Genomic DNA, 14,182 nt, shown 5'->3' with positions numbered 1-14,182 from the left:
CAATTTACTGTTCACAACTAAATTCCAACATTGAATTTAAAGGCAAATATCTAAATTTGAGTTGCTTATCACACCAAATTTACAAAAACAAACAAAAATACACAATAATTTCTTTCAGTAATCAACTGTTTTTGTTCAATCTATCTAATTTGGGTAGGCTGTTAAAGACATATTTGCGAAGTAATTGGTTGTGTAATGCATTTTTACTGTAATTTTATTTGGTTTGGAAGAAAGTGTTAATAAAATATTCATTTATACATTTTAAAAACTTCTTTACTTTAACTGTAAGTATATTAAATTAAACCTATAGTGGATTCGTAAAAGACGTGGTAAAGAGGTTTTAGTTCGTTGGCTTTATCCTGTACCAAATCTTCGTCGCCCTCATAAACGCCCACGCTTCTTAAACTCGGAAAGTAACTTTTTAATTTGGCGACTTCCAATTTGTTGAAAGTATAAGCAGGCACAGCCAAAATTTCCAACTTGTTGCAATTCTTCAAGAACTCTACATCGAAATTCTTCAAATTGTCGTTCTTCAACAGAAACAAATTCTTGAGGTTCTTCAAATCCAACAACGCACCAGCATCAATCGATTCCAACTTATTATCAATGATGGTGAGATACTGCAGATTTTTAGAACAAGGGTCGAAGAAATCCTTTGGAATTGTCTTAAAACTATTTTTTGACAACCCAAAACTACGAAGTCCAGGTAAAATCGTCATCATTTCTGGGTACAAGTCACCAGAATAGTTCTTAAGTGTGAAATTGGGGATATAATCCAGTGGTTTCCCATCATTCAATGTCAACAACGTTTTGTCTTTGTCTGGAGCTGATCCATCACAATCTGCAAATTGTGGATTTGGATTTGTTGGATCCGTACTTCCAAAATAACAATTGCAATATGCCCAAGCAAATAATAATGTCAATATTAAAAACTTCATTCTAAAAAATGTATTTATGTAAAAATGTAGTACATATTTCCAAAAGAATGTAAATAAAATTTTTACTCACCTTTATTACTGTTCACTAGTAAATTCAAACAATAAATGTATTTCAACGCTGTGACAAATATTATTTAAATATGTGCTTATCATTTTATATGCAACAATAAATAATTAAAGTCACATCCAAATAATTATTTCCAACATATGATATCAGCAATTTTTAAACCAAAATCAATTTATATTTAACAGTTACATCGTTGTTAAAATATTTTAAATAAAATTATCCAAAGAATTTAGTTTCTTAATGTATTTTGAATAATGTTGAGGAAATGAAATTCAATTTTAACTTTTTTTTTAATGAAATCCGGTGTGGAAACCACCTACTCTTGAAACTTCATGTAGAAATTTTTCATTTGCAAATTTATTTCGTATGCCAAATGCTTGTGATGAGTTCTATGAATATGAACCTCAACTACTTTTTCTTTATTTTACTTCAACAACGAAAGTCATTGAATTAATTGGGTAATAACACCTTATATATTATAAAATATAATAATTTAATTAAGAAGAAAGTAAATATTTATTGAAATCTGTTTTAATAAAATTAAAATAGGACTAAACCGGTAGTAGTTTCGAAAACAATGTGGTAATGAGATTCGAGTTCCTTAACTTTATCCTTAACTAAGTCCTTTTCTCCCTCAAAAACGCCTACGGTTTTTAAATTCGGAAAGTAACTCTTTAATTTGGCCACTTCTAATTTGTTAAAGGTTTCTGCTGGTATAGTCAAAACTTCCAATCTCTTGGAATTTTTCAAGGACTCCACACTGAAACCCTTCAAATTAAAGTTCTTTATTAACACCAGATACGTGAGACTCTTCAAGTTCAAGAAGGCATCAGCATCAATTGATTCCAAATTATTGTCGATAATTATGAGCCATTCCAAATTCTCGGCGCAAGGTTTGAAGAAGTCTTTCGGAATCGTCTTGAAATTGTTGTCATTCATCCAAATCACTTGTAATCCCGGCAAAATCTTTAACATTTCTGGATACAATTCGCCAGAAATTTTTTTCAACATGAAATGGGAAACTAAATCAAGTTGATTTCCGTTACTTAACGACAGCAATGTTTGGTCTTTGTCTGGAGCTGATCCAATACATTCAACATACTGAGTGTCCGGCATTGACGGAATTGTCTGGTTGAATTCACATGCAGAATATGCTTGCGTGAAGATTAAACACAAAATTATGATCTTCATTCTGTAAATTCATTAATAGTTATCGTATTAGAATTAGTATATTGGTACTTACTCACCTTTATTTTCGGCAATTTAGTGATCACTATTGATTTCAAAAAATAAATGTGATCTGATTTGAATCCAAATGTTATTTAAACATGTACTTATCATTTTATATGCAACTACAAATAATCTAAAATAAACAATTAAACATTTAGATCATTTAATGTTTGATTATATTAAATTAAGCATTATCAAAGAAACAAATTGGTTTTTCCTAAATATAATTGGAAGACAACGAACAAAAACTTCATTTATATTGCGTTGAAAAATAAAATATTTACCTATATTTTAAATGAATATTTTCTGTTCGTCCTAACTGAAAAAGTATTCTTAAATTACAGACGTTTATGATAAATTGTTTTGAATATTAATTTCTACCGTATTTATTTAGGTTCCCCCAGAGAATAAATTAAAATCATAAACAAAAATTACGATATTAAAGCCTATTATTGGATTATATACAATAATTTAAAATATGATGAAATCTTTTAATAAATTTAGAACAGTTATGGCACTAAATTTATAGCAGTTTCGAAACTGATGAGGTAATAGAAGTCGATTTACTCAACATCATCCGTAATCAACTCTTTCTCGTCCTAGAAAACGTCTGCGATTTTTAAACTTTTAATTTGACGACTTTTGATTTGTTAAAACTTTGTTGTGGTATATCTAAAATGTCCACTTTGTTGACTCAAAGACTATACACTGAAACCCTTGAAACTTTCAGTCTTTTAACAATATGAAACGCGTAAGCTTCTTGAAGTTCGACTTCAGATTATCAGCGCAAGATCTGAAGTAGTCTTTTGGAAATGTCTCAAATCTGTTGTCTGTCATCGAATTGGAGTCAAGACTTGATAAAATCTTCAACATTTCGGGATACGGTTGCCAGAATATTACTTGAACATAAAATGTGGGTCAAGTTGGTTGTCGTGACTTAACAAGAGCAACGTTATGTCTGGTCTCTGGACCTAATTAAACGCGTATAGTTTTGCAAAAATGAAGGAGTTGTTGAGTTGAATTCGCATAGACTATATGTTTGAGAAAAGAAAACAATGGTATTTGCTGAAATCTTTTAATAAACTTAAAACAATTATGCGACTAAACCGACAGTAGTTTCAAAAGCGATGTGGTAATGAGATCCGAGTTCCCTAACTTTATCCTTAACTAACTCCTTCTTGCCCTCGAAAACGCCCACAGTTTTTAAACTCTTCAATTTTGCGACTTCTAATTTGTTGAAATTTTCTCCTGATATATTTAAAATTTGTAATTTGTTGCAATTTTTTAAGTAATCCACAATGAAATTATTCAAATTAAAAGTTCAGTTCACAAAAGCATAATGATTTATCGAGTTCACTTTGTTGCTGATAATTTTTAGTTATTCCAAATTATCGGCGCAAGGTATGAAGAAGTCTTGAAGCTGTTGTTGGTCATCGAAATGGTGTCAAGCCCTGGTAAAATTTTTAACATTTCCGGGTACAAGTCACCAGAATATTGTTTTAATGAAAAATGTGGGACGTGCTCAAGTTCTTTTTTTGTGATTTAATGACAACAACGTTTGATCTTTGTTGGGAGCTGATACAACACATTTTACGTACTGTGTTTCTGGGATTGAAGGAGTTGTTGGGATAAATTCACATTCGCAATATGCCTGCGTGAAGAACAAACACAATATCAGAAGCTTCATTCTGTAAGTTGATTGTAAACTAATTTATTATCCTATTAAAATTGATTTTTATTGACTTTCACACTGTACACTACTAAACTACTACTAAATTAAAACAATAAATGTGTTTTAATTTGAAATTAAATGTTATTTAAACATAAATATAACATTTTAAATTATACAAACACAAATGCAAATTTATTTAATCGAGAATAAACAACAAATGTTTTTTTATTTACCATCAGTTGCTTTCAAAACAGATTATTTTAATTATTTACTTCATTTACTGTTTGATTATTTTAATTAAAATCTACAACAACATAATTAAAATATTTTTCAAATGTAACTGAAGGAATAACGGACAATTTATAATTGTTATTATAATTATATTTTTTTGGGAACAAAGAATAATATTTTTCCACATTATAAAACGAGGTGAATAATTTTTTTGTTCGTCCGAACATAAGAAATATTCTCAGACCTCAGACATTTATGATAAGTTTCTCGAATATCAATTCCAATATTATTTTCTGTAGATTTCGCTAAAAAATAAATGTCCACGGTGAATGAAAACTGTTTAACGCAGTGATTAATTCGCCGTGCGAAAACCGATAGAAAATTTATATGTTACGCCAACATTCAGGGGTAAATGATCAAACTATAAATCCGAAATTCAATACTTTGGGTTAAACTATAAATCTTGGCGGTAACTGCATTATTTCATCCGATGTTCCACGCACACTTATCTTAATCAGTCAATGTTTACAGAGAATTTTTAGGTTTGTGTTTGATAATGTGGACGTGATGTAAAATATTGTTATTTTAGGGAGTCATGTTCAGGTCAGGTATTTGAATCTTGAGTCAATGCATTAATATGAAAATTCCTCTTTCAAAGGTATTTCCATGTTACAAGATGTGTATTGTGTTTCGAATTTAATATTAAGTTTCTCTTTAATATATAGTGGGGTGGAAGATCCAGTGGTCAGGTTTTATTGATTTTTAGTGTATTGTTTGGGGTAGTAGAGAATAATTGAATAGACTAAAAATTGAGACTAAAGTATTGAATATAGGTATAACTCCTCGAAGGGCCTTTCCCTCGCCTTAACATTGATTTGGTTAGATGGTCAATTTTGTCCTGAGATTTCATGGCACCTCTATTTAACACAGAAGATCTGCCAAAGTCTATGATATCCCACACCAGTTTAATCGTTGATAAAAAACCGGATGTTAAAGGGTTCTAGAATAAAATAGTAAAATGAGGTCCCACAATGTCCTTAGTGTGTCATCATTAACTACCATAATTAATGATACTTTAAACTATAACTCCAGACAATAACTCATGACAAATTTATAAATTAATTCACGTGAAAGTCAATGGACAATGTCCGAATTACGTTTTGGAACAGGTGTAGATTGGCGGATTTTTTCACGTATCTTAATAACGCGAAAAGCCTTTTCCATCGACATAAATGGAGTATCATAAATTGCATCGGAATTTAATAAAAGTTCGGATTGAGAAGTCGACTGTCCGAAACGCAAAAGAATGGCAGTAATGGAAAAATGGAGTCGTCGCTGTATAAACCGGACGAGTTTCTTGTTTTACACTTACCGGCACATGTCGCATGCAATTTAAACAAACGTTACGACTTTCCTGCGTTCGTACCTTCGTTTTTGAAAGTTTTATGAAGGCGCACGTCCAAAAAAATAGAACAATACACGTCTTCTTATTCGTTACTACCGCTTTTTTATCGATTCCACTTGTGACATTTTCGGAACAGAACTTTAACATACAATAAAAAAGTCTGTCTATTTCTGAAACACTTAAATAAGTTTTTTGTACTTTCTTTTGTCTTTTGTATAGAATTTACAATGAACATAAAGAAAATCTATTTTTGTAATTATGTACAGGGTGTTCCAAACTGGTTGGTTTCGATTACTTCCAGACTAGATAAAGAAAACGTTGTTAACCAAGATATAACGATATTTTTGATAAATTTCTAGTTAATTAATATCATGTATGAACCAAAGGAGGCTGTAACTGATAATAATTTCAATGTGAGAAGTAACCAGTGTTCTAAATCAAATCATTTACATGTTGAGTACAAATTATTAATCTATAATTACTTTAGGGTTCAGGAAATAAGAAATTTTCAGCTAAATATTATTTTTTCGTTCATATTACCAAATCGGTCAGATATTCCAGAAATTTAAGTTAAATTTTATTTTATCTGGTCTGAAAATATTCAACCATATTGAAGACACTGTATACCAATTAAACGATGTACCAATAAGAACTTCGACACATGCAAAAAAATTTCCATATCACAATATAAACTTATCATTTACCATTTTAATAAAACCTCCTATACATTGTTTTCTTATTTTACACTTCTTGAGTACCACGATGTGGCTGGAAATGCACCGATAATTGAATTAGGGGCCGCAAAGTTGCCGTTCCCATGTGTTGCCGTGTATAACAAACGTTTACGGAAACTTGGGAATTGACTGTGAAATATGCTCAATCAAATTTGTTGCTGCTTCAATTGAGAACGATGAACAGGCAAGTCAACTTTGAGGGCATGCATTAAATAATATACTTACCCGTTGAACGGTTATTATAACAGTGGTTTTGTGGTTTGACGAAGTAATAAAATGCAGTTGGGTTTATTTAAACGTTTATTTAAAAATAATTTACATTTCATTTGGCATTTTCATTTTACATAAATATCCTAGTAATAGACTTTATAAATAATTAATAAATACATTGCTCAATAAATATCACAAATTCATATTGAAAACAAATCATTACATATAAAATTACAAACATATCCGTTTTTTATAAATTTGATAAACTATTCAATATATCAATATAATTCTTTTTTTATATCTTGGACGTCTGTTAACAATGGTGATATTATTATAGATGAAATTACTACGAATGTGTGGTCCAAAGAACGAAACTAGAAAAAGCTATCAAAAAATATAACTAACATTAATTAATAGTTACAGTTATCGAGATCTATTTAGTTTAATATAATTGGATTGTTCTGATAGCTTAATAACATCTAGAATTATTCTGTAGGTATTAATTTGGTGTTACACATGGATTTTTGTTTATACATTTCTTAAAACAATGATTGATTATACTAAATATATTAATTGTTCTAATGGATTGTTCAGCATTGGTCGGTTCTCTTCTACACACAAACTATTAATACTTGTATTAATTACATATATTTACAATTCCTACGATTTTTTACTTTTAGTGTACTTCACTAATTTTTACACAAGTTTCGACTACACCAAAATTAAACGGATCGAAAGTTTGATTTTTTTCAATAGTTCGATGTACAAATAAAATGGTCACTAACTATGTTATATATTACATAATTAAAGCCTGAAAATTAATACTTGACGATATGATTTTGTACTCCATTCGTATGTATTAAAAATACAATAATTTCTTTATATCTTTGAATTCCAATAAAGTTGTATATTTTACTATGATAGTGATATGATTTTGGGCGATTCTATTTGATATGAAATTTAAATTGACTGATTTCCTCTGATTTTTACTGAGTACTGAGGGGATTTTCGAAGGTTTTACAATGATTGTTTTTGTAAAAAGTAAACATGTATATAGTTTAGAAAGCGTTATGCAGAATTTTAGTTTACATTAAAAACTACATATTGCAAAAGCATAAATTTTTAAAACGTTTTATTAATTTAAGTATTCATTAATGTTCCAACCATTGTGTGATTATTTACTAATAAATTAATTTCATTGATTGTCAATTTAATTATGTTATTTAAAAGTTTATTCGATATTTCAAAATAAAATATTGTTGGCTAAATAAATACATGTTACTTAATATTTTTTATCAAACTTTAACTATTGACAAATTCATATCTCCCCTAGTAATATAATTAATAAATAAAGCCAGTTTAAGTGAAAGTTCAATTTTTAAATCAATTTTAGATAAATTAATTGGATGCTGGATTTAAATTTATCTAAAAATTAAATTATAACATTGTTAATTAATTATTTTAATTGGTCATTATTCAGTTTTTAATTGTCAACAACTTTTCTTAGTTTCAATCTACAATTAGATAAATGATATTTATCAGTTACCAAATCGATGCTTTGGTAGAAACGAGTGCACAATGCCATAACTTTTGAAGTATAAAGTGAACGAACATAAAAATTACACAATACCTCATTTATAAATGTACAAATTAAAATTAAACACGTTGTTGAGCATCGGTAAATATGTATACACACGTTGAGTTGATATATGTTGTTTTTTCAGTTATTTCAGACCTGAAAAACACCAGAGCAAACATTCAATTAATACAACAAACACAACGGCACAAACAATTTTGAATGGTAAAGTTTATGGAAACGTTCAGAACAGTGCTAATCCCGAAATGTATCCCTCTTTAAATCCACGCTTTTGCAATTGTCAACACGAAATTTATTACCAGAAATAATCTTGCATCTGCCAAAATATTAAATTGTCAACCCTTCACTCCGGATCCCCGACGATTTACTTCACTCATGTCGCCGAGAAAACCGTGGTTATCCAATTCAAAATGGTGATTTAATGGTGGAGATGTTTTTGTAATGTTTTAGCACGGGTGTCCGTTACATGATGTGCATAATGAACTAATGGAAGTTATTTTTATATAATCGTAACAACACAAGCGTTACAAAATCCAATCGATAATCATTTTCATTGTTTTAAATTGAAGCCGTAAATACGCAGCTGATGCTTACGTTTTTATCAAGTTGTAGCTGGTAGAACCAATAAGTTAAGAAATGAAAATACACAGATAAATCGTTGATTAAACATAATTATTGGTAAATGTGTGGAACGAAGTTCAATAAACGAAACAGTTATTTAAAACCTTTTACATATTTTATTAATCTGTTTATTGAACTGATTGATTATCTTTGTTGGACTGAAATAAAATATCCAGGTGTTAATCAATAGAACTGACCCAAATTACTTTAAATTTCCCTTCAGTTTATGAATATAATAATAGAGAAAAAACTAGTGACAGTAATGGTCAGTTGAGATAGTTTACATCTATTTTTAGTCTTCTTTAAAGGTCAAACTATGAAACCCTAATTATCAATCACAAGGCCAAACAATTGTAACATGAAACATGTTTTTGTTAAATTTTATTAATAAATTACACCACATTACCGGAAAACATGTAAAAATGAACTTTTCGATACTAATAATTAGCGTAGGATTCGAAAATGATAAGGGGTTAAATTAACCCCAGTTTTGGAAATATCATCAAAGATATATTATTGAAATTGAAGTACATGGTGGCACATATTAGTCTGTAAAAATGATTGTTTATATGTAATAGTTACTGGTTAGAAATGTAGACTTACCGAATTATTTCTTCCTTTTCCATCCCAATGATCAATTGGTCAATAAGAAAAGAGTTTGAAGTAGGATCATGAAGGATCAACTCTTATCAAAGAAACTTATATTAAATCCTTTTCATACAAATCTCGATTTAACATGTATAATTCAAGCCTTTAGATGTTGCATTTAATGCCTATCACTGTTTTTTCAACACATTCTATTTACAATATTAAAGAAAGTAGTTTAAAAATCCTGAAAACCCTGAAGTTAAATTAATAAATAAATTTTTAAAACTACCATGTTGTTGTCAATATGTCCAATATTCATCTTATTTTGGAAAATGTTTAACGTCTATCTATCTATTAACTAATGTTATAAATCAATTAATATTCTACGATAGTTGAATTTTTAATTAGACGTTTATTAGTCAACCTCAAACACAGTTTCTAATTAATTAATGTTTAGCGGTTGAAAAATCGTTTTTACGAACATGTTTTTCACGGTTCGGCATTCAATTAAGTTCGCGATCGAGTTTAATGCGGCGCATTGTCAACTGGGATGGATTTATCTCTTGGTCGCGATAAAAAAAAATTCAATTTAATGGACGTATCGAACGTACCACACTCGAATCGGCACAGGCCAATTAAAATCACGCCCCCGAAAATATTCTCTTTGTTTTCTTCGCAACCCAACGATTTTCACAGTTCCTAAACGCTTCTGCGAATTAAGAAAAGAGGACAATCCTGAATAATAATTAAAAGTTTCACGTCGTTCAGTTTGCGAGTATACAAAACTGATTAAAAATATCCGTGCAAAACTCCGCTTTGTGAATGTTCTTTGAATTATTACTGAACCAATAAAAAACTGATATGCTTGTAATGGAAGATGGATTTCTTTGCTTTGACAATTCGACATTGAGCAAAGGGTTTCCATAAACATTCTCCATATACTTGCAACGACCAATAACACTTCAAAGAAAGTCCAGATTTAAAATTGAGCCGTTCGAATTTCTCTCGAACGACTTCAAAGTCGAACTTTTCCTTTTGCACCCCTTCAAATTTTCTATCATGGTTAATTAAAAAAATCGAATGTTTATTAGTTTGTCCATTATTATTTATTATCCGGCTGTGAATGCTAAAGCAATTTCGATTTAAAATTGTGCATTGACTTTAATCTGTTACGAATAAAATGTTCTTTGAAATTTAATTAGGACGGATCAATGGAAAACCGAAAAGGAAATTAATTTGATTCATTACCGGTATTTTCGCAACGAAATAAAAAACCATTTCACTCGTGCGGATTTAACCTTTCTGAATATTTTAATCGACGTAGCGAATTATTAATGCGAAAATGCGACGAAAATTTTTAATCGAATCTCTGTTCATTTCCTTAGACGAACCTGAAACTGTCGAAGTAATTCACTTTTTAAAATTTTATATCGACTGATTTGACTATACAATGTAATTCATATAACTGTGTCTGTGAATATCAAAAATGATTTTTTTAATCATATAGGTTGATTTACCCACCGTATTCATCAGAAATTTATGGAAAACGGAGAAAGGCATTAATTTGAAATTTCTTTAGTAATTAAAAAAGTTAGTTATATGTACAGCCATTTTATTTGCAATTATACAGTGCCTCATAAAATTAAATAACAAATCCATTAAAAAATTAAGATCATTGCCTGTGAGCGAAGAATGCTGTTCCCTACCTAAGTTAAATATTATTAAAGTTTATATTTTCAAGTTATAATAAAATGTTGAAATGAAATTTGCGACAAAATAACGAATTTGGCCGTAATAAAAGCATTGCGAACATAAAAAGGGTCTTTTCACTCTCGTCACGTGTCGAATCTCCGCATTTCATTATACGACTGCTTAATGAGGCCTTAAGAAAATGGATGTTTAATGAAGGTAACTTTAATACGATCTTATCATTAGGAAAATAGTTCGCTCAGGTTACAATTTAAATTTAATTGGAATGTTTTTATGCTAAACCTTAGGATAAACGGACAAAACCGCATAGACATTATTGTGTGTCATCCGACCAATAAATTATCGTTTTGTGTGCAATAGTCAGTTTGTAATTGCGTTTCTGGTGCTAATATGTTTTAAATTGAATAATCCCCCAATCGATTTCTATATCGGTAAATTTAATTCACATTTCTGCCTTTACATAATGGTTTAACAATTTTTTTAGGGAATATTGAAATATACATATTTAGGGTTGCGCCAAACCAATTATAATTTTAATAAACACACACACAAAATGTTTTCAAATTGAAATTGCCTTTTTAATGCTCACTCGAATTTCAATAAATCAAAATATTGTCACAATAATCAATTTAATTGGATATCATTAGACTATTGTTTTGTAAATATTATTTTATTATATTCAAGTTTGTTTCTGGAATCAATCAATTTATCTCATTAATTATTTTAAAATGTTCCTTTACATTAGTATTTTTTAAACAATTGACTTATTTATTTTTATAAAAAACATATAGATTCTTTAATTAATTAATTAAATTTATGTATAAAACAAACTTTAAAATGAAAAATGTTTTTTAAAATTATTAAAAGTAGTTTTTGTTCCCGTTGTACAATTTTAGGGCAGATGAAGAGACAATATATTAGAAAATTACCTCGGTTATGAAATAAGTTTAGAAACTATCGTAAATTTTGCAACATAATAACTCCCCGACCGCAGATTATTGTGCAGCAGTTTGTTGAAAGTGTTATAGAAATGCAAAATTTATCGTTGGTAAATTTTAATTTCGAGCTAATAAAATTTTCCTTCCGCAATTATCTTTTCTTTTGCGAGGAATTTCACTTAATTGATAGACTCAAACTTCTAATTAATCTGTATTAAAAAGATTTATGTAGCTACACATGTGGGTTATTGTATTTTTAATTTTAAGCTATGAAAATGTGGAATTTCAAATATTTCATTAAGTAAAATTGTAGTGTACCGTTTATTACTTCATACGAATTCACCTTTTTTAAAAAGTATATTGTGAGATAAAAAATTATTTATTTAGTAATTTTAGGGAATGAAAATGTAGAATTTCAAATATTTTATTAAGTAAATATCTTAAAATTTTGAAAAAGTATGAACATTTATTATTAATAAATTTTATTAATTCTGATTTATTGTAGTGTACCGTTTATTACTTCGCGCATCCATCATGTTTTAAAAAGTATATTGTGAGATAAAAACTTATTTATTTAGTAATTTTAAGCTATGAAAATGTGGAATTTCATATATTTTATATAGTAAATATCTTAATTTTATAAAGTATGTACATTTATTATTAATAAATTTTATGAATTCAGATTTATTGGAGTGTAATTTATACCTTTATCGCATTCACCATTTTTGTAAGATAAAAATTTATTTATTTATTACGAGGGTAGTTATAAAATTACCCATCCTCACTTATAAGCGGGGGATTAAAAAAATAGATTTTCGAAAGTATCAACCATCTATAGTTTTAAGACGGTATATTATTATTATAAATATAGCCATCAATAGTGAATGTTCAACAACTATATATTATTTTATATTATTAGTTACGATATTTTATGTTTAAAACACATTTTTCGCTCTAATGACCACTTGAATTCGTTTAGGCATTGACTCCACTAGGGACTTGAACTTTTCTAGGGTAAGTCTGTTATATTTTGGCCTTAAGTTGTTTTATTTTATGCCATACAGTTTTAATGACATTCAGATCAGGATTGAAACATATATTGTTGTCGTCAAACCTTTTATTATAGTTTGGCTCCATCCTTTTGACAAATGTAATTTTCGTTAATATTCAGTTTTTCGATACTTGGCAGCAAAATATTTGGCAGTATTTTTTATATTTTGCAGCGGTCACAGTGACATCAATAAATTCAAAGGAACCTAATCTTGTTGCCGGCATACGCCCCCAAATCATAACTCTTTTTTGTGAAACTTTACAGTGCAACTTACTTTTCGATAATCACCAACACAAACGTCGAATTTTGATTCCTGGGTAAAAATTACCATGGACCTACGACAATCTCCTACATATCAAGACTGGTTTGATTTTGCCCATGTAAGTCTATTTTGTTTTTGTTTTGACGTTAGACAAATACAAAATTTTTAATGATATACATCTTTAAGTTGTTATTTTACATTTTACCTTATAAAACTTTAGTCTATATTTATGAATCCACTTGATAAATTTAATCCAGTTCCATTATTCAATTCAGCCGTAATTTGCCGCAAAATATTTCATCGACCATTTTTGCATATTTTTATTAATATTCTTTTATTCCTTTCAGAAACTAATTTTGGACGACCCGGAGTTTCACCTTTTTTTCAAAATATTGTAGTTTATGCATAATGCTAATTATACTCCAGACTGACTTAGGAATATTAAGTTCATTTACTATTTTTTTCCAAAACAAACAACAATAAAATGTGAAACAATTAAATTATGTAATTTATTCATTTGTCTCAAAATATATGTCCCCGTTTTCTGAATCAATATTTCGATATGAAGAGATAGTCTAACCACCCACTAGTCTGCATTTTACTTTGAGAGTGTCTGTTCTACGTTTACAATAGTAAAATATTGGATGACAGAATTTAAATAAATCTGTACAAACTTCAAAGACGAGTGGAAGGCCTTGCTAGAAATGGTTGAGAAAATCCACAAAATTGTTTTGGATGGTTGATAAATAGCGTGTAATCTAGCAAAAATGGTGCCTGAAAGTTTGGACATGAAAAAACTCTGCGTGAAATGGATCAACTCTCTTACAATCAGTGAAAAAAATGTTTCAATGGTTTGGCTATGTTTTATTGCCATAATAAAACTGAATTTTTGAGTCAATACTACAATGGAATAAAAACATGGGTCAAA

General features: G+C 29.0%; 1 protein-coding gene across 1 annotated transcript in view; it reads right to left on the bottom strand.

Moving 5' to 3' along the window:
• Positions 1–7,932: 7,932 nt before the first annotated feature.
• LOC109593931 (octopamine receptor beta-1R-like) overlaps positions 7,933–14,182 on the bottom strand; it is a 49,508-nt gene continuing 43,258 nt past the window's right edge. The window contains exon 6 of the mRNA XM_020009064.2: positions 7,933–8,222. The gene's annotated coding sequence lies outside the window, so the exon portion shown is untranslated. The remainder of the gene's footprint in view (positions 8,223–14,182) is intronic.

The sequence above is a fragment of the Aethina tumida genome, chromosome 5, assembly GCF_024364675.1.
Source record: "Aethina tumida isolate Nest 87 chromosome 5, icAetTumi1.1, whole genome shotgun sequence".
NCBI classification, from domain to species: Eukaryota; Metazoa; Arthropoda; class Insecta; order Coleoptera; family Nitidulidae; genus Aethina; species Aethina tumida.
The sequence above is the reverse complement of the archived record's forward strand: the minus strand, read 5'-3'. Positions and strand labels throughout refer to the sequence as shown.